Source organism: Cydia splendana, chromosome 13, assembly GCF_910591565.1.
Source record: "Cydia splendana chromosome 13, ilCydSple1.2, whole genome shotgun sequence".
In the NCBI taxonomy this organism is placed as follows: Eukaryota; Metazoa; Arthropoda; class Insecta; order Lepidoptera; family Tortricidae; genus Cydia; species Cydia splendana.
This window is the reverse complement of record NC_085972.1, coordinates 12,475,231-12,494,772: the sequence shown is the minus strand read 5'-3', so window position 1 is coordinate 12,494,772 and position 19,542 is coordinate 12,475,231. Positions and strand designations below refer to the sequence as shown.

General features: G+C 35.6%; 1 protein-coding gene across 6 annotated transcripts in view; it reads left to right on the top strand.

Annotated features, from left to right (window-relative positions):
• The first annotated feature begins 1,261 nt into the window (after positions 1-1,261).
• LOC134796086 (kazrin) overlaps positions 1,262-19,542 on the top strand; it is a 135,047-nt gene continuing 116,766 nt past the window's right edge. For 4 of the 6 annotated variants that reach the window (XM_063768027.1, XM_063768028.1, XM_063768025.1 and 1 more), the window contains exon 1: positions 1,263-1,484. The gene's annotated coding sequence lies outside the window, so the exon portion shown is untranslated. Of the gene's footprint in view, positions 1,485-19,542 lie in introns of all 6 variants that reach the window. The other 2 variants (XM_063768029.1, XM_063768031.1) reach the window with 2 other exon arrangements.

Here is a 19,542-nt window from a genome sequence, read left to right as displayed (position 1 = left end):
TGACTCGCGTAACCTTAAAGGTACAACCTTACGCCTGGTACACTTTTTAATGTTTTTGATCATTTATAAAATTAAATATGCCCTTTGAAAATATGAGTGGCGTATTTCATCCACAGAGCATTGTCCCGAGTCTTTTACGCTTTTTATTATTAGTTGAATAAATTTCGTTAGCGACGCGATGGCGTGTGGGCGCGAGTGCTTTGTGCACTCCAGTGACAAGCGGAGCGGTGAGCGGAACGACGAGCGGAGCGGAGCGACGAGCGGAGCGGAGCGGAGCGCGGCCGGAGGAGAGCGGGGCGCGACGCTCTGACGTCACGCGCGCAGGCGCAAAAGAGGACTCCTTGGAACACAGAGTATGAAAAGTTTGAAGATGCATCACTGAAACTTGATAATTTATACTAAGTATATGAATATCTATGTATCTATGTTAAAAATAATATTTTTTTTGTCATTATATGACTGATATGGAATTAGAGGAAAAATACGTTAAAATAAGTAACTTATGATATGATACCCATACATTAAATTAAAATATAGGTAGGCAACGACACGTTCTTTAAATGCGTATACGTACTTGTTGTTAGATGTACATACATTTATAATTAGATACATAGCTACTTATCAATGTCTCAGAGGTTCAAGTATGGGTAATGGTTTAGGACAAAAATTTAATGGAATTTTGATCGTAAAAGATATTCATTTCTAGTTAAAAAGCTAACTGGTACTTGTGGATTGTCTCGTAGTGCAAATAGCAAGATAACCCGCCCGATAAGATCGCCATAATGTTGTTTATCCGTCACGCTTAGAATGAAATGAAAACGACAGAATTTTACTAGATGTCATCTATTATAAATACCGAAGAAATCGCGGCGTCTAGTTGACGTAACTGGTGACCGAAGAGCAATACAGCGAGGAAATGTCGCCATCATCCTTGGTACAATGACTCAAGGGCCTATTTTAGATTTAAGCTAGTTATTAATTTCTTTTAGTTATACCACTGTATATATCTTGTTTGTAAATAAATGATTTTAGAAATAAATACTTGTCGAATCGCCTTATAAATACATATTTACTATGATTATATAAGTTAAAAAGTTATAGTATTTATTTATTTTGCTTTTGCATTAAACATTACCAACATTATTGTGTCTTTTCACTTACGTAGATTTATTACCATCATGCATTTGTCACAATGACGACATCGTGTTTCATCTGCATATCGCACGTACTCTGTGCCCCGCGATCCGCGTCCGCGTCGTCAGTAGACCCGCCAGTCTCGTCGCTCGCGCGCGCCGCTACGACCGCCTACGACCGCTACGCCGCGTAGCCACTTCCGACTACGCCGCTACGAAGCCTACAAAACTACAAACTTCATTGTGACTGTGTACATATAGAATAGGATTTCATTTTGTGTGTGTACTTTTGTGTTATATAGAAGAAACGTGGACCTGGTGATTGATATAGCAGCCGCAAGCGTATATAAGGTGGGTGAATATTGAATAACGAGATATGAATAGCTGTTGAGACCTCGGATGCGACTGCCTAATGTCAAGGACACGAATATTGATCAAACTGATGTACATAATCCTTGTCATATTAACATATGTTTTTTGTTTTGATTTATGGTAACAATGATATAACTTTCGCGTGAAACCTGCGGAGCTATAAATTTTCTTGAGACCGTTAAAAGTAATGCGGTACAAAGGGATAGGTGTACAAAATGGGGTCGCGAATTATTTATAAGGACGGGTGCTCTATTACGTTACGAGCTTGATGAATTTAAAATGGCTTTTACAAAAATTACTTTATATATTATTATGGAATAGTTACGTTCGATGCCATTACGCGATTACTGTTATTATATCGGCCATAAATAATTCATGAGAGCTGTATGTTAATGATGACAAAATGACTGATTGGTCTGTGTAAGGGTGATTACGTTGAAGTTTTGTCTCAAGAAAAATATTTTATTCTTTTGTTCTTCGAGATGCCTATTCAATTATTTTAGCTAAGTTTGTATAACAACTTTACTCAAAAAGCAGCTAATATACACATTCTTATTAAAAACTAAACTTAAATATAAATATAAACTAAATAATAATTCTTATTTTTTATTTAGTTAAGAATCATTTAATTATACATATTTCATAAATTGTGTTTATTTACATCGTTATGTCTACTGCTATATAAACCATTCGATACTAAACAAAGGAACAGTTTGGTAGAGTCGGTAGGTAGATACAATTCGCGGTTATAAAACTTACAGGAATCTTAGTAATATCGTAATTATAAATAAGTTACTCTTTAATTGTGTTATTGAATTTAGTAACTAGTTTAATAAAATATTATACGATATCTATCGATTATTCTAAGTAGGGCGGCTTTGTGTTGCTTTGTTTCAACCGTGACTGACTATCAATATTTGTTTTTTAGTGTTTTAACTATAAAAGGGCTGTGAGATGTAAACATGTTGAAATATTTAAAACGTGCCATGTATTTTATTAACATGTTTGTTAATGTTCTTTAGTTTTCTGGTAAGTTTATAATCTTGTTCTCTTTTTAAATGTAACACTTCCTTTTTTTTTATCCTAGTTGAAATAATATTCCATGTAGTGATTCTCCAGTATTTTTCATAATTTCCATAAACATAAAGAAATATCATTCATATAATTGGTAAAATAGATGGGCATTTTCACTTAATTGAACACCTTTAACGTTCGGTTAGCAATCGTTACAAAACTGACGGTCAATGTCAAATCCCATACATTTTGTCAGGAATGTAACGGTTAGACGTTACTGAAACACGACATAAGTCACGCTTTTAAGTACAAGTTAAATGAAAATGCCCAGATACATGAATTTTTTTAATTTTTAACTGATATTTAATCATTTAGTGCAGATTGGCAGAGGTAAAGTTTCTCTTTATTTTAATGCGCGGGCGGTTCCTGGTAACCAAAAACGCCTGAATTAATCTTAAATGATTTCCCATTGCCACAGCTGCCAATTGATTAACATAGGTATCAATATAATTATTTTCACTATGTGTTATTAATTGAGATTTTGCCTACAGTATTACAGGCCAAATTACACATTTGTGTGGTTTTTGATGAACATATTAAGGCGAAATTCATAGTTTCTTGTTATAAAGACAAGAAGCTAATAACAGGCTAATTCGAACTTACATTTTCTTATAACCTGAGCCTCTCGCTCGTTAACTTTTTGACAGTGCTAGCCTTGAGTATGGTTTCGTCTTGGCAACATTTTATATGAAAATGTTTTGGTGGGATATAATATACCTCCGGCGAGTAAAATTTGGCTTTGTTTGTTTAGCAAACTTCATTGGCTCACGATTTCTTTAGGACAGTGTATGAAGTAGTACGAACTCTAAAAACTTAATCCTCTTATAATATCCCTTTCTTTCACCCTGAAAATTAAAATTGATATTTCGTACAAAAGTTCTCAACAAGAAATTTGAACCCACGACCTCAGATATTAGAAGTCTACATCGCGTTATCATCTTCCTCGCGTTATCCCGGCATTTTGCCGCGGCTCATGGGAGCCTGGGGTCCGCTTGGCAAATAATCCCGAGAATAGGCGTAGGCACTAGTTTTTACGAAAGCGACTGCCATCTGACCTTCGAACGCAGAGGGTAAACTAGGCCTTATTGAGATGTCTACAGCGTGTATTAGATTAAAACTCTTAAATTAACATTACTGCTCTAAAACCCCCAGATAAATCTGTCACATCGAAGCTTAATTCCCTTAACCCCAATTTACAACCGCGCAAAGTAAAAGAAAGCAATTAAACGTGTGAGGGTGATCTATGGGCCGCGGTTGCAAAATGTAATTGCTGTAGCGAATGCTGAAAAATAAAACCCTTCCGAGCCGTGCTCGTTGTTACCTACAAGAGGAAAGGAAGTATCTTAGTTACGCTCTCAGTTCTCACGTTAGTTGCGTTTACTGGATTGGTATAAAGGGGAATAATCAAAATGGGGTCTGAGAAAATAAAAGTGAGGTAATTTGTTCACGCAAACATCTATCTACATCCAAAGTTTGAATAAAGTCGATAAAATAAATCTGTAAAAACACGGAAAGTCATTTCATTCCGAAAATGAATAGCTAGTTTAGCTAGATCCTAAACGATGTCTGTCTTTACTAAAATACTGACTTAAGCGGTAAACATTTCACTTCTATGACGATTTTGTATATCTTATATATCTTTTTCTTTTAACTTAGTCAAAGAATCCGTCCCGCGCCCTTCCAGACGCAAAGGTGACATGGTAACATTTTGCAATTGGTTTCAATAATAAGTATATATTTTACGTTATTTTACTTTGTGATTTTCTCTTGCTGATCCATTTGGACGCTAACCCAGTATAGTCAGAGTGAACTACACGTAAGAAAGGTGATTAAACGCGGCTCCTGCGGGTTGCGAATGAATGCGTCGTTAGGCTGAGTGCACACTAGGGCGGCCTACTGCCCTCGTAACGGCACAACGTTCCTATTCGTGTTGTAGTTACAGATCCCGGGCTATTTGTTAGCATAACTCGTTTGGCACCGTTGGTGGCGTATTGTAGCCTTACCTATGTGAAACTGGTATGTAAAACCACAAGGCTGAATATTATTTTATTAAAATGCAATTTTGGGAACAAATATTATTACATACATATAGCATAAAATTATAAAAAAATCATTTGAACAGAATTGTTAATAAAATGACACAATCAACTCAACACTAACATCTTAGTTATTACGATTCCATCATATACGATAATTATTATCAACTTTTGTTGACAGACCATTTGTGTAATTGAAAGCTATTAGGTGCAATGAGCAATAATCTTGAATAGCCCACTCTCAAATTAGACAATCCCTTTTTGACGTGATAACGTCTTATAAATCGATGAACACCGGTAGCATGCACGAAAAAGTGTCACGTTGTGGAAAGATCTCCATGGTAACGTTACGGTTAACGGCCACCTTTTCTTATGACGTTATCATGCCAAATTATCGTCCGTAAACCGACTTTACAGACAACTATATTTTTTTTTCTTGAAACATTTTTCCTAAAAAATGACGCCATTGTGAGCATTTCTTCCTATAACAATTATTTTCGGAACGATTTTCTGTAAGATGGTTAGTTGCGATTAGAAATGGCCACTTATAGTATGCTTTATGGATGATATACTTGTGAGTCCTTCAACAAGCCTTATGAATTTTTGTTGGTATTTATAATTTGTCATAATAATATTTCGTTAGGATAAAGGACAATTTAAGATTATTTTTTTATTTATAGAGGTGTATAAACGGATTGTCGGTTGTTTGCATACAATATTGACGCAAGTTATAAGCCACTAGAGTTGGTCCAAGAAAAATCTGCAGCGGATTGATAGCCCACGCAGTGCAAGTGTTATTTATACGTCATAATTTCATAGAAGTTTGACGTTTAAAATAACACTTGCACTACGTGGGCTATCACATCCGCTGCTGACTTTTCTTGGTCTGACTCTAGCCACTGAACTGCCCTGAATTGCCAATTTTATAGAAACAATCTTGGGACTAACACTTACAGATTGGTATGCACTTTTTTTACATAAAATATTCAAAACACTCTAATACATAATGTAACATACGACATTTTTTTCTAACCATGTATATTAAAAGAGGAAAGATATTATCATATATGGAACCGGGAATCCGACATCAAACATCACCCAAGCGCGAAGTGCAAATAAATATTAGGTAGGAGATTGAATTTCATTCCCACCCTTTCACTATGAGTGGCATGATAAAACTGGGCAAAAGAACACAATAAACGTTTCATTCTCATATTTGTTTGGCAATCATAGCCGAATACCTCATGGAAGTTAGGTGGGTTTAGCACCCCCATAACTCAAAGGAAGGTGGGTCGTAAAACTAGCTTGTTAAGACTACTATATGGACTCGTATGATTACGTCCGCCTGGTAGTTACGTGAGGAAGGAAAGTTTGTTAGGGGCATCGTTAAACCTTTTAGGAAAACTAAATTAAATTATTAACAGTAACTAATCTATTATACCATTTATGGCCACGACAAAGACCTAAGTGGCTAATTGAATTGTCATGATAAAAAGTTGGAACATGGCTTCATTGTCTTATTATGTCTCCCATCGTACCATACCATACCACACGTCATAACTATAACGAGTTAGGTACACTCTTCATTCTCTACTTAATATTACCTATAGGTACTCGTACTATAAATCGTCAATCCTTAAACACTACGAAGTCAGAAAAAACTTCACCCGTGCTGTAGCTCTACACAAAGTCTGTTGTGTGGGATAGTAATGCATTACCATATCCAATGACTTGAATTTATCTTTCCCTTGCATTCGAGGGTGCGCCGAGGACGGCAAATAAAGGGGCCGCCCCACCCCGGGTGCGTCTAAGCGTGTCATGCCTCTCAACCGTGTTTCACTTGCCATTGAATCGCACAACTTTGGCAAAGATTCGATGGTCATGACTCCTAGCTAATGTGGCCTAAATATTAAACACCTTATAACTTGGCGCCAAGGAATGTTCATGTAACGGATTCACCAACTTTGTTATAAGACGAAGTTGGTTAATTTAAATAATTATTACACTCATAAACAACCACACAAGAGATGCGAGAGCATACAACATGGAGATTATCTTTTGTCATCCGTGTCGACACAAGTAAATAATTGTTCGGTCCCCCATTGTGACCGTAAGATTACAATCTACCCCTATTTCTAAATACACACGCTAACTTACCTACACTCGACGATGACGAAGCACGTTAAAGTGTAGTAACTTTTTATCATGTCGACTGGTACGATCCATTCCGAGAAATCCTTTTCCCATTGAGCTGAAATAGATTCAAAGCAATATCTGCCAACCTCGATAGCATATGACAGTGTGAAACGGCCTTTAAGTGACTTGGTTTTTCTCTTTTACGCTTCGCAGACTAGAAAAAGATAGAAGATTTAGGGCAGGGTGAACAACTTGAATCGAGTGACACTTAGTTGAGTGCACTTGAGTGCGTTTGAAGATGCATTGAATACGTGTTTTTGTGACATTCTGCTGCTTTAAGAACCATGTTAGTTATGTAGATATTTGAAATATTTAACGGCCTCCTAGCCTAGTCGGTAGTGACCTTGCCTATGAAGCAGGAAGTCCCGGGTTCAAATCCTTTTTTTGTGTGTTTATCGCAGATATTTGTTCCTGAGTTCCTTATTAAGCTTACTGTGGGACCAGGCGGCTTAGCACGGTCGTGTTTTTATCCCTTGTCACCATGCCTGGCACGTTCTAACAAGTATGTAAGTGCGAAAGGGACGCGCATAGTGATAGTCGATAAAAATGGAACCGTGCTGAGCCCGCAGGTCGAGTGTAAGATGAATGATGATCCTATAGTACATATTTATAGTTAGGTAATAAATCGATTTGTTTTACAAAATGATTGACGTTTCTTTGAAACAATTTTGTACGTAAAATTTTCTAATCGAGAAGTTTTTTGTATAATAGTGCTCATAATAAAGCTCATTTTTCATGGCCGTAAGATTACATCTAAAAAGGTTACGACCGCATAACCTTGTTCAAGATTAAAGAAAGATGCTGGATTTATTAGCATGAATTATCCTGCTATTTATTCTTTTGACTTTTAAATGTGAACTATTTATGTTCAAAGTTATAATTTAAAACAATGTTTGACTGATTTTTTATTTAACTAGAAACGTGTGAAGATATAGAAATTAGTTAAATACAATGTTCTCTAGTTTTTATTGTCTTTGTAATTTCCCATAAAATATAGGTACCACTAAAGGTAATATAATAAAAGATTTGTATTAATAACAATACGCGCTTTTACAGATAAATTATTACGTTGACGATCTTCATATGTCTCACATTTTGTTTGTTGGCTCTGGTGAAAAACATAGAATATAAATTGTTAAAATCTAATACAATAAAATTTTTAATGCTATGATTGTGCTTCAAAAGCCCTGTCGTGCAAACGCAGCTCAATACCCTTTATCTCTGTATGAAACATTTCCGCGGGTTATGCTCGAAATTCGACGTCAAAGTTACTTAAAATATTTTCAGGATAAATTTTCGACAATACTTTCTCGCTAAGTGCCGCCATGCTGGCATTTGAATGGAAATTGAAAAAGTTTTATCCCTCGTCGGATAAAACACGCGATTTAAAGAAATTTAAGATTTATTCGATATACAGTGGTCGCACCTAGGGGACTGCTAATGCGTTTGAAACTCAAGTGGAGTCGGATTTGGTGGAGTAGGTACGAACAACGGTACCAAGTTCTATGAATTAATAAATGGAACATCACTGGAACAAGAGGCAGGAGCAATCATTGAAGTTCACTGGGGGTTAAGAAAGAAAGGAGGTTTAGTTTACTTCGTAATTCAAATAAAGCTAACAGTAAAATTTCAGACAGCCGACCTGATATTAATCTACTATACACCCCGGGATACACTAGCAATTTGCAAAATATAAATATTGGGACCTATTGCATAATAAAATCTAATAGATATACAAAACAAAATTTGTATAATAGTATTTATTAGCTTGTATTTTATTATGCAATAGGCCTTTCGTCGAGATCCTGCTTCTCCTTTTCATAGTCTAATATTACCGAACCGATTCTTCTCATATTTCACAAAAAAATCGGCCAACAATTGCACAGAATGTTACATGACTAACAAATATTTCGATCAACAAAACATGAAGTGGACCTCTAGTTGACCGTAAACCGACCTTGGTTTATTCGGTTCGGCTTGAATACCTAGTTTATACTCTATCTTATATTATTACAAATATAATACATGTCACTAGCTTTTACGCAAAACAAATAAAAGCCATCATTAATTGTGTTTTAACAACACGGTTCGAGTCCTGGTAAGGGCATTTATTTGTATGATGATACAGATATTTGTTCCTGAGTCATGGTTGTTTTCTATGTATTTAAGTATTTATATATTATATATATCGTTGTCTGAGTACCCACAACACAAGCTTTCTTAAGCTTACCGTGGGGCTTAGTCAATTTGTGTAAAAATGTCCTTAATATTTATTTATTTATTTTATTTAGTAATTTAATTACTGTGAAAAGTCGATTATAAATATATTTAATAATTAAACCCAGTCAATATTTGTTCATCTATTTATTTTAGACTCCATTATGACTCGCAATCAATGAATTAACATTTAAACGAAGCCTGCCTGTGGTTCGCCCATACTGGAATCGTGCAGACATTAATATATGTAATGTTTGATCAGTGCAGTCAGTATTACATTAGTATCCGTATTTGTTAATTAATAACGAGTATGCCTACGGCTGGTCACATACATTTGATAATTATGACATATTTATTGCATTTCAGTCAAAAAAATAAATATGATGTAACCATTTAGAATAACATAATAGTTAAGATATTTTTTTATGATATAGGAGACAAACGAGCAGACGGATCTCCTGAGGGTAAGCGATTACCGCTGCCCATGGATACCCACAACACCAGAGGGGTTGTAAGTGAGGGTAGGGCGTTATTTTCTCGTTACTGAAATTGTGCTATTCATTATATTTTATATCATACTGAAAACTACTTGTCCCAGACACAAATCTCAACGCACTCCAATTTTAAATATTTATTTATTTAGGTACTCATTTATTCCCATTTCGCGTTATTCGGTAGAGCCGGGCTGCACTGCCGCCCGCCGCACAACAGGTAGGCGCTACAATCGATATTTCCGGCCACCCCCGGGGGAGGCCCGACAGATGGAGGAAAGGTTAGAAGTGACACTTAGAAACGGCACTACTATTCTCATTTCCGAAAATATATTAGCGGTTACCTCGTGGCTTTATTTCAGCCATCAACCCTTTAGGATAATGTTCAAACAAGGGTATGGTTACTGTTACGGATGTAGGATTTCTTTTGGGTCACAAAAATATTTTTTTTTTGACAATTTAACTCCAAAAGTTATTTTAATTTATACTACATTGGATAGGTACATATTAATAGGTAGGTATATCTAATTCTCTCTCTTTAAACAATCCAAAACTTTTAATCGTAAAGACATTACAGTAATTAATATCTGGCGTAATTGACCGCCGGATATCTCATAAAACATTTAAATTTTAATCGCCCAGCAGCTAAATCAGTTTTCGGGGGAAGAGATTATCCATTCAGATTGTTTTCAAGCGCCGTGGAAAAATACACTCTGCACTTTGCAAGGGTTCATAACTCGTACGGACGAGGGTAACATTTACTTATCGACGCGGAAAGGTCCCATAATACATTCTGCTGCCTTCGGCTCTGTTTTTAAAGCAAAATGCAAACTTTTTCGCTCTCAGACGCGACGCAAGTTACTTGAGTTTCCTAGGACGATTTTTTATTCAAATTTTAAGAGTATTTTTCTATGCATGAGTGATAAATGAATCTTAGTGAACACAGAACTAAAAGTTTTCAAAGTTGGTTATTTAATTTCAGTTTGAGCAGCTAATACTTTCCTCTCCAGGAATATGAACAAATATTTTAGCATTCCCGAGAGGGATTTTTGTAATGCCAGCTAAAAAGAGCGACGTAATGAGCGCAATGCGAATCTCAACGATCGTTCTGCACACTTTACACATGACTTCGTCTGTAATGATAATTATAATGGAGGAAGTGCCGAAGTGATATTGCCAATTTCATCGCAGAGGTGATTTGGGACAATTTAGAATGATGCTCGAATATTACAGATAATTGGCGTTCATAATTAGACGGTACGCTTCACCGAATTTGTCAAATACCTGCCTTATTACAAGGAGGTCACGATTTTATTTAATTACAGTATTTTTATTGGACAGGTATGCGAACCCGGACGGTTAATTAGGCAATTTTGGATAACAAAGGGAATTCTGCACCTATTCAATCCTCGCCGGATTGTTGCTGTAATAAATGGGGGAGAAAATTGAAAGATGATTTACTGTTATTACCTTAAAGACGTTTTATGTTTCCTTTGAAGCTCGGTACACGTAAATAATACGTTTAATTAAAGCTCCATGGATACTAAGGTAACTACTAAATATTTTGAGAAATTAAGCTCATCAGAATGATTTTGACTAACAGGCCTATTCGGATTTCGAGATAATCACAAGATCTTGAGACGATTTAGAAATCAACTAGATCTACATTAGATATCGCCTAGATGTGACTTGGATATCTAAGTCATAACTTGTCGAAATCGTTCAAGAGGATCTCCAGAATCGCGGAAACGTCAAATTTGACATATCTATCTTACAAATATCTTTAAATTATCCATATCGTAACTTGTTCAAGTCTAGTAGAACTCTAATTCATTTTCCGAATCGAGCCGATAGAATTTTAAAAGTTACACGTATTAAATAATATTTTTGTATAGGTACAAGATTATCCGTAACAATCAAAAATTCAAAATATTATACACCTAATTACCAGTAGTAGGTTTCTACGGCAATATTGACGTGAAATGTTACACAGCAATTCAGGTTAAACAGTCGTGTCACATTTCTTAGGCGGGCGAAGCCTTGCATTTACGAAACTAAGCTCCTCATTCCAAGTTGAATTCCTCGTGTTTCATGATTGTTTTATATCTCTTTCAAAACACAAATGTGTCGTTCAACACATAAACATTATGGAATTACCAACAATCACGCCATCGCCACAGGATATGGAGCCACTTATTCGATTATTTTTTTAAATATTATTTTTGATTAAGTTACATTTAGTTTATTGATCTTTCTCTCCTTGTTGATGGCTTTATTTGATCTAGACCACCCATGTGCAATTTCTCATTATTTGTGTAAGTATCCGTATTACTTAATAAATAGTCTGAAGTCACTTTGTCTGATCAAATAACAAAAGAGAGTAGAAATAAATAACTTATCGAATCTGAGACAAGTTGTAGTGTTGCTTTAGAATAAATAGACTTTTTATGAATCATAAAATCAGATATAGGTACTTATTTAACATACCCATTTCTCCATAGACAAATAAAAATAAAAATATTGACACTGTTTGTCGTTTTTTTGGGTATAAAAAATTATGGCAAAGCCAGTGTAACATTGAGTCATTAGAGCAGGGAGATGGTGTGTAAATCGGGCCGGGTCCCCGTCGGCCATTGATTAATGGCCACGGCCCATGGCACAGGTGATATCATATGCTAATGAACATTTTATCACTAAAAAGCTTTTTCATTGATTCTGAGATTATATTCCTGCCAGATAATAAATAATGTTAAGTAAGTACTTATATATTATTAAGTACCTATGGATTTGTTATTAACTCGGAACAGGATTGTCGCTACAATTGGTTGGTCGCTGTCCCATCAATAAATCCGATTATAAGAAATAATATTTCTTTGTACTACAGTCCAGTAAATAAAGAAGATCGACAATCTTCAACAGACACACAGACAAAAAGTAACAGATTTTCGCATTATTTATACTATAAGTACCGAACATTTTATAAATAGTTAAGTATTTATTATATGGGGTGTCTCAGAGGCAAACACTACATATGTCAACATATTATAAACATATATAAATAAATGCACAATAAATACTTATAAAAAAATATGCCACGAGGAAGGTGTGCAAATCGGACGGAGACTGCGTCGGGCGTTTTGATTAACGGCCATTTCGTGTGGCACAGGTGATATCATAATGCTAATAGGGACGTTTTAGGACAAAAAAGTTTGTTTATTGATGGTGAGATAATATGACGATAATATTCTTGCCAAATATATAGGTATATATAAAAGTCATTTACAAAGATAGGTATTAACCTTTTGGACGCCAATGACCGATATATCCGCACCGCAGGTTCAACGCCAAAGACTGATTATTCGGTCACAGACCACAGAGCAACATAGACCTACGTGCATATGCATAAAGTTCAATTTCAGTTTTGACGCTTCGGTGACGTGGTGTCCGCATGACAGCTTTTATGTTAGACACGGCGTCGAAAAGGTTAAGGCGAATGCGTTGCAGGGTACCCTACCTATGGATTTGTTAAAGAGAGATTATCATTGACTTTTCATCAAAGACTTTTCTTTTATCATCAATTTTACACCATCATCAATTTATTTAATTTCCAGACCTTTGTGTCTTGAACGTAACGTTGAAAGTCCAAAAGTCCAAAAGTCCAAAACATCAGTTTTAACGAAACCCTACAGCTATCGTTTACTTTTCATCCCCAAGCTATTCAATTTCAATTCCATCAAAAAACTCAAGGAGTTCAAACGTAGTGTTTCCGGAACAATCCCGCGAAAGTTGCAACAACACAAAGGGTGAGTTCGGGTGTTGAGAGCAATATTATGTAGTGCCGGGCCGGCGGGGTGCCAATCGATACGCACCCCTGTTCCGCGGCCTAATGCGCCCCTGACACCGAGACACACGGCTAGAGGCTAAAGACATGTGTTTTGTGGTTTAAATTATCGTTTATGGGTTAATCAACTTTTATTAACCGGTAGTCGCTATGAGGTCGAATTTGCTTTACGTTTAAGAGGTGTTATACAAAACGACATAATAGCATTAAACCATATTTAAATTTTAATAGGAGTTTATTACGCATTCATTTGAAGTTTAAAAGGTGGATCAATTGTATCATATTAATTTAACACCCCATCTAATAACATAAAAAAAAAACTAAAAGTAAACCATTCTTGGACTATGTACCTATTACCTATGCAAGATTTCCTACCCGTGGAGCGCCCTAAACAGACACGTGTGCTGGTAACTAGTATAGGAGTTCCATACTACGGTAATTGTGGGGCGCCCCAGGGGTTAAGTAGGTACAACATGGAAGGGAAATTTTGGACTATGTTCCTAAGCAAGAATTTTATTTATTTAAGGTACGTTACCAACAGATACAACACTTCAGAAATTACAGATAAATTTCCATAAGTACATGAATAAGTGTCTATCCAATTATAGGTAAACACGACATGCGTTAATACTTAGTACATATCTAATTCCTAAGATTACGACATGGCAGGCAAAAGTAATAAATATTTAACTTTTTAAGAAACGATTACCTACTGTTGGCCGCTTGCAGTACTAAACCAATTCAATTTCAGCTTGGTATTCGTATTGCATTAAACATTATTATCTTTATTTAAAAATCACTGCAAAATCATCGCTCCCATTTACATATATAATGGGTCTAGCAACATAGGTATACTAATACTAATAAGGTACACCTGAACCGGCGAAGCTCGATGAAAATCGTACAAAAGTGTATTATTGCATAAACTACAGAACAGTGTGTAGTGAGAAACAATCATCGCGAAGTTAGCCATGCAGGTTCCATTGAACGAAACAAACAACCCACTCAAACCAATATTGTGTACGCTGTAGCATTCAATACAGCTTATTCACTTTCATAACTAAAACATTAGGTGTTATTTGTTCGTGTTACATGACTTATCGTTACCATAATATTAGGCCGGAGCCCCACTGCTGCGCACGCTATGTACACGGCCCACGTTTTAATACAAACCGTGGGCAAGCCCACGAAATTTTGTATAGGAACGTGGGTCGTGTACATAGCGTGCGCAGCAGTGGAGCTCCGGCCTTAAGGCCCTACCAAAGCCGCGAATAGCTTTTCGTAAGCCACATCCGCTAGCTTCGTCCCCCCCGCTAGCACGCACACATGGAAGCGCTTCGCGGTGCACTTGAACTCCATCTAACTTCAAAACAGTTAACTACCATAACGCGTAACGCGGTCCCCCAGGAACTTAAATTCGGACAGAAAAGAAATAGATGGCGTTGTTACTAATGGCAAATAATAAAATAATTATATATATTGTTGTAATAAACTTAAGACTACGTAGCCAGTTTTTATTGTTGATTTTTGGAAGATGCTAACAGCATAGTTAATTGTAAGTATTATAAGAGTATTGATAATAAGAAAATAACACAAGAAAAGAGAGAAGATTATTTTTGGTAAAATATTAAAATATGATGAAAATAGATTTACTTGGGATTTACGGTCACTAAATGCCAATTACAACCTTATTGATATGGAATTACATTTCCATATGTGTGTTCTACCGCTTGTACAATGATGGGCTGTGCTTTGAAAAATTGTTTGACATGATGCCAACGGCCGCTTTCTATCACACCGTACCGCTCGCCGTCGGTAGGGTGTTCATCCTCACATTATCGCGCAGTGTGCCCCTCCCGCGGACGCTCCCTGCCGAGGTTTTCTCCTGGACCTCCATCAGTGTGGGTGTGGGGTTCTTCAAGAAAGGTATGTCGGTAACGCGATTGCTACAACCCTGGGGTTGCGGGCGTCCATAGGCTACGGCGAAAGCTTACCATCAGGAGGTCCGTATGCTTATTTGCCACCAACTCATTATTATTATTATTCTCTTTATTCAATTAGGGTCTTAGGTTAGGGTTTTACAATGTGAGTATAAAAGTAAAATATAAAAACACTTACAAAACATAACAAAAATATATAAACACATTATAAAAAACCTAACCTAGGGTGCCGCCGGCAGCGGGGCAGGGTCCAAGCTGCCGGTGGTCAGGGCCGCAGAGTGAGGAATCGACGTACTATACGCGCCGTGTCCAAAATTACCGCCTTCTGCATCTGACCCTTGATCCAACCACCCAGCGAGAGCCTCTCTAGGTGTTGGTCGAGACTCTTCTTATTATTATTATTATTATAAACGATATTTTAGACTTCTAAGTACATAGGTATATACACCGATAGATAGTTAAATACTTTGGTCTATGAGACGATATCCTTCTATTCGCGCCTACATTTTGTCAAAGGATCACGCCGAATTTAGCCTACCATTCGATAAGCATATATATGTCGTAGGCCGATCGTAAGATCAGGCAGATCGTAATGTTCCTGTGTAATGTTTTGACGATAGTCACATTAAACCAATACATAGGTAGGATAGGTTCGTTAGGTAGTCAAAGATTTTGACGTTTCACGATATGCCTAGGAATTTCACGATATGCCTGATCTTACGATCGGCCGCCGACATATATATGATAAATTTAATCATATTTCTTACAATCTCATACATATATTAGATTCCAACGGACACTTCTTAGTAACAAAAATAAGTAAAAGAGTAATTAAACCAAATCAACACATCCTGCGCTATTACATAGAATCAATGACAGTTTATAAATGGACGTCTAGAGCTAAACAAAAATGTATGGCAGCAGAATACATTTCTACAATGTTCCTGATGGTTGATGCTAATAACGCTTACTTATAATGTTCTTCAAAGAAAAACATTCATACCACTAACGACATACTGTATTAAGCACTAAGTATCAAAATTGCAAACAGAACTGCGATACAGTAAAAACTTTTTTTTCCAATGACTTTAATTGTAACATGCCCAAATGACTTACGTCAAAAGTGAATAAGTAGCGTGTGAATAGCGAACGAATATAGAACGAATAGAGTCGCTATGGATTGTGTTTTCATATTAATTATTACATATTAATTTGATGGTATTGTATGAAATCAAGATGAGCACCAATTTACAATTAACTTTCACCGGCTTTCCCTATTGGAGTCGTTTATTTCTTCTTTAAAATTGATTATTGTTTTTTTTTATAAAACGTTATTTGATATCAGGGTATGAATAACACAAAAATAGGTTTAAAGTAACTAAACTAAAACACGAATATTTATACTATGTAGACTTAAAAATACATTAAAATACTTAAACTAAAAGTAAAGGGAAAATGTATATCTAACTTATTTATAAATTGCGTATATGATAAAAAACCAAAACTTAAGAATCCTAATTTATTTGAAATAATTTAAGTTTATTATTAACTGCCTTTTAGGCAAACATAAACAAACTTTCTTTTTTGGAAAAGTTATTGAATTTATTATAACAATCATGTGATGGTTACTATATTCCCTTCTCTTTCTGGAACTGAAAAAAATATGTTTTCACCACACCAGCTCGGAAAGGCTTACTTTGCACTTCAAAAACTGATAGCAAAGTTGCATTTTATTCACATGTGAGGCAAAGTAATCAAATGCAAATTTTGAGTTGTTTTCTTATGTTTGCTGGTAGAATTGACTTTTAAATGATGATTTTGGATGATAAATATTTAAAAACATTTATTTGGATTTATTTGGTTTGATTTTGTTTGATATTTTACATTAAATATTTGCTTCGGGTTGGTGTGGTGAAAAATGTTGTGTTTCACTCGGAGGCAAATTTTGTTTAACCCTCGTGCTTTGAAACCCTCGCAACGCTCAAGATTCCATTTTCAACTTTGGGATCTTTCGTTTGCTCGGGTATCAATATTAGCACGAGCGGTTAAACAACAACTTTGCCCCCTTGTAAAACAAATAACTATTACTTAAGTGATTGGTTTTACATTTGATGCTATAACAATTTTTATTATAAAATAGCTCTAACTGTTATACTCTATTCCGGTTCGCATGTTATGGCTTATTAATTTATGGAACGCGTATTGAATGTATGTATTATCATAGGTATTTAAAAAAATCTATTAACCTAATATCAACTCATTCGATTTTTGTTCCTTGACAGCCTTTAAATGCCTAATATCATGGATATGTTTACACTATTTACGGCACCTTATTTCCTTGTAATAAGGCATAATAATATTTAACATATCCGTACGATGATACCTTATTGATACCCATTACGGCAGAATTTCTAACCTCAAAATCGTAGAGAAATCCCGCTTTTATAATGTTCTGTGAAGTGTCCGTGAATTTCTAATTACTGTCGGGACTTCCATTTCATGTTTAGAGCCTGATAATATACCTCCCATGTTTAGCGAGTGTTGGGCCAAACTTGTATGGGAGCGAAACATCATCCTTTGCCGCCTTTTTCTACTGACAAGATCTGCTTGACCAACTATAGATGTTTCTTAAAAAAAATAAAAGAATGTTTAATTTAAGTAAAATGAGCCAACTTAAGGTTTTAAGGCACTTTCCCTCCAGAGCCTATTATTTTTTTCCACCCAGTATAGTAGACAACCATTTCTTTCGACTCAATAAAGTTTTATTAGAAAAATCGCTGGTAACCCAGGCGTTTTGAGTCATCGCAACATACTAAAAAGCAAAATTTGTCAAAGTAATTAAATGTATGCCAAAAATACCGACAAATGATGTTGAAACAATGAATATCAAAACAAATGTCATAAACCAATCATCATTTCTTTAATTGGCAACTTTAAGAAAGGGACAGATAGATTTAAGCCTCTCGCTCGGCACGTTTTTCTCATTCCTCCTAGTCAAGCTAAAACAAACTGTATAATGATAGTAACAGAGTACAGTGTATTACATATTTCACTTTTTCCACAGTATCCTGTCATTATTCATTATAAATTATAAAATAGGTATGTGAAATTGTACTGGCGTGCGGCTTTCAAACCTAAGGTCACGGGTTCGAACCCCGAACCGTGTGAGTTTTTGTAAGTAGGGATCTTTTTTTAGTGGTACTTAAATAATTATAATGTGACCTAGAGTCCTAGAAGATACAACAAATAGGTATGAATAAATACTTACGAATAAAACTTTTCGTAATATTAAAATAACATAAGTAATTATTTTATTAATACTTACACATATTTCAATAATTTTAATTTATTTGCGTATGAAACAAACAGATTTATTTTAAAATTTTAATTATTTTATTTTACGATTTATTTTTATATTACAATAAGATAAGCAAAAATAATATTTTTATAGATATTTTCGAAAAAAAAATACAAAAAGTTGAGGATGGTTCAGGTTAGAACCCTAGATCGGTCACTCATAGGCGACGCAATTTTCACTGATGCCTAATATCACACAGCCACCAATACATTACAACAACTGTCGAAATTTCCTAACCCGTTGTAATTGTTCAAAGAGTATATATTTTGACTTAGCTAAGCAAACACGCACACATGCGTAACGTATAAGCCTGTAAAGATGTCACCACCTGTAGTAGACCTCCGATTCCGTTACTACTCAATGGAGCTACGACTCATCGTTTATTGGATATGTAAATTTTACGTAATCCGGAGCGCTGCGCGATTTGACATAGGTCTTACCTCTTTGAGGCCCGACGGCCATCTAACATTACTGGCATAAAGGATGCACTTATGACTTTGACGCATGACAGAATGAGAAGCCGAATTGCGTAAAATGGGCGTTTTCAGTTGAATTCATAAAATCAAAAACGATGATAAATCCGTCGGTATAATGATAATAAGTAAATATTCTTTGCTATGACTATTAAGACGAGATGAAAACCTTTACTTTAAAGTGGATTATGCTGGATATGGATGTGTTTTCTAGTTGCACTGAGGTACTTAAGGAAAATGAAGAGGTAACTTTGGATTTATTTTCTATCGAGAAAATTTTAAGCATTCGTGTTTCGACTAGCATGAAATCTCTTATCATACAGTCAAAAAACATATATCCGAAAATCACATCTGTTTATTTCCGGGGCTAGCCACTGCCACCTTTCTAAGATCCTGTTATTTTGCGATGCA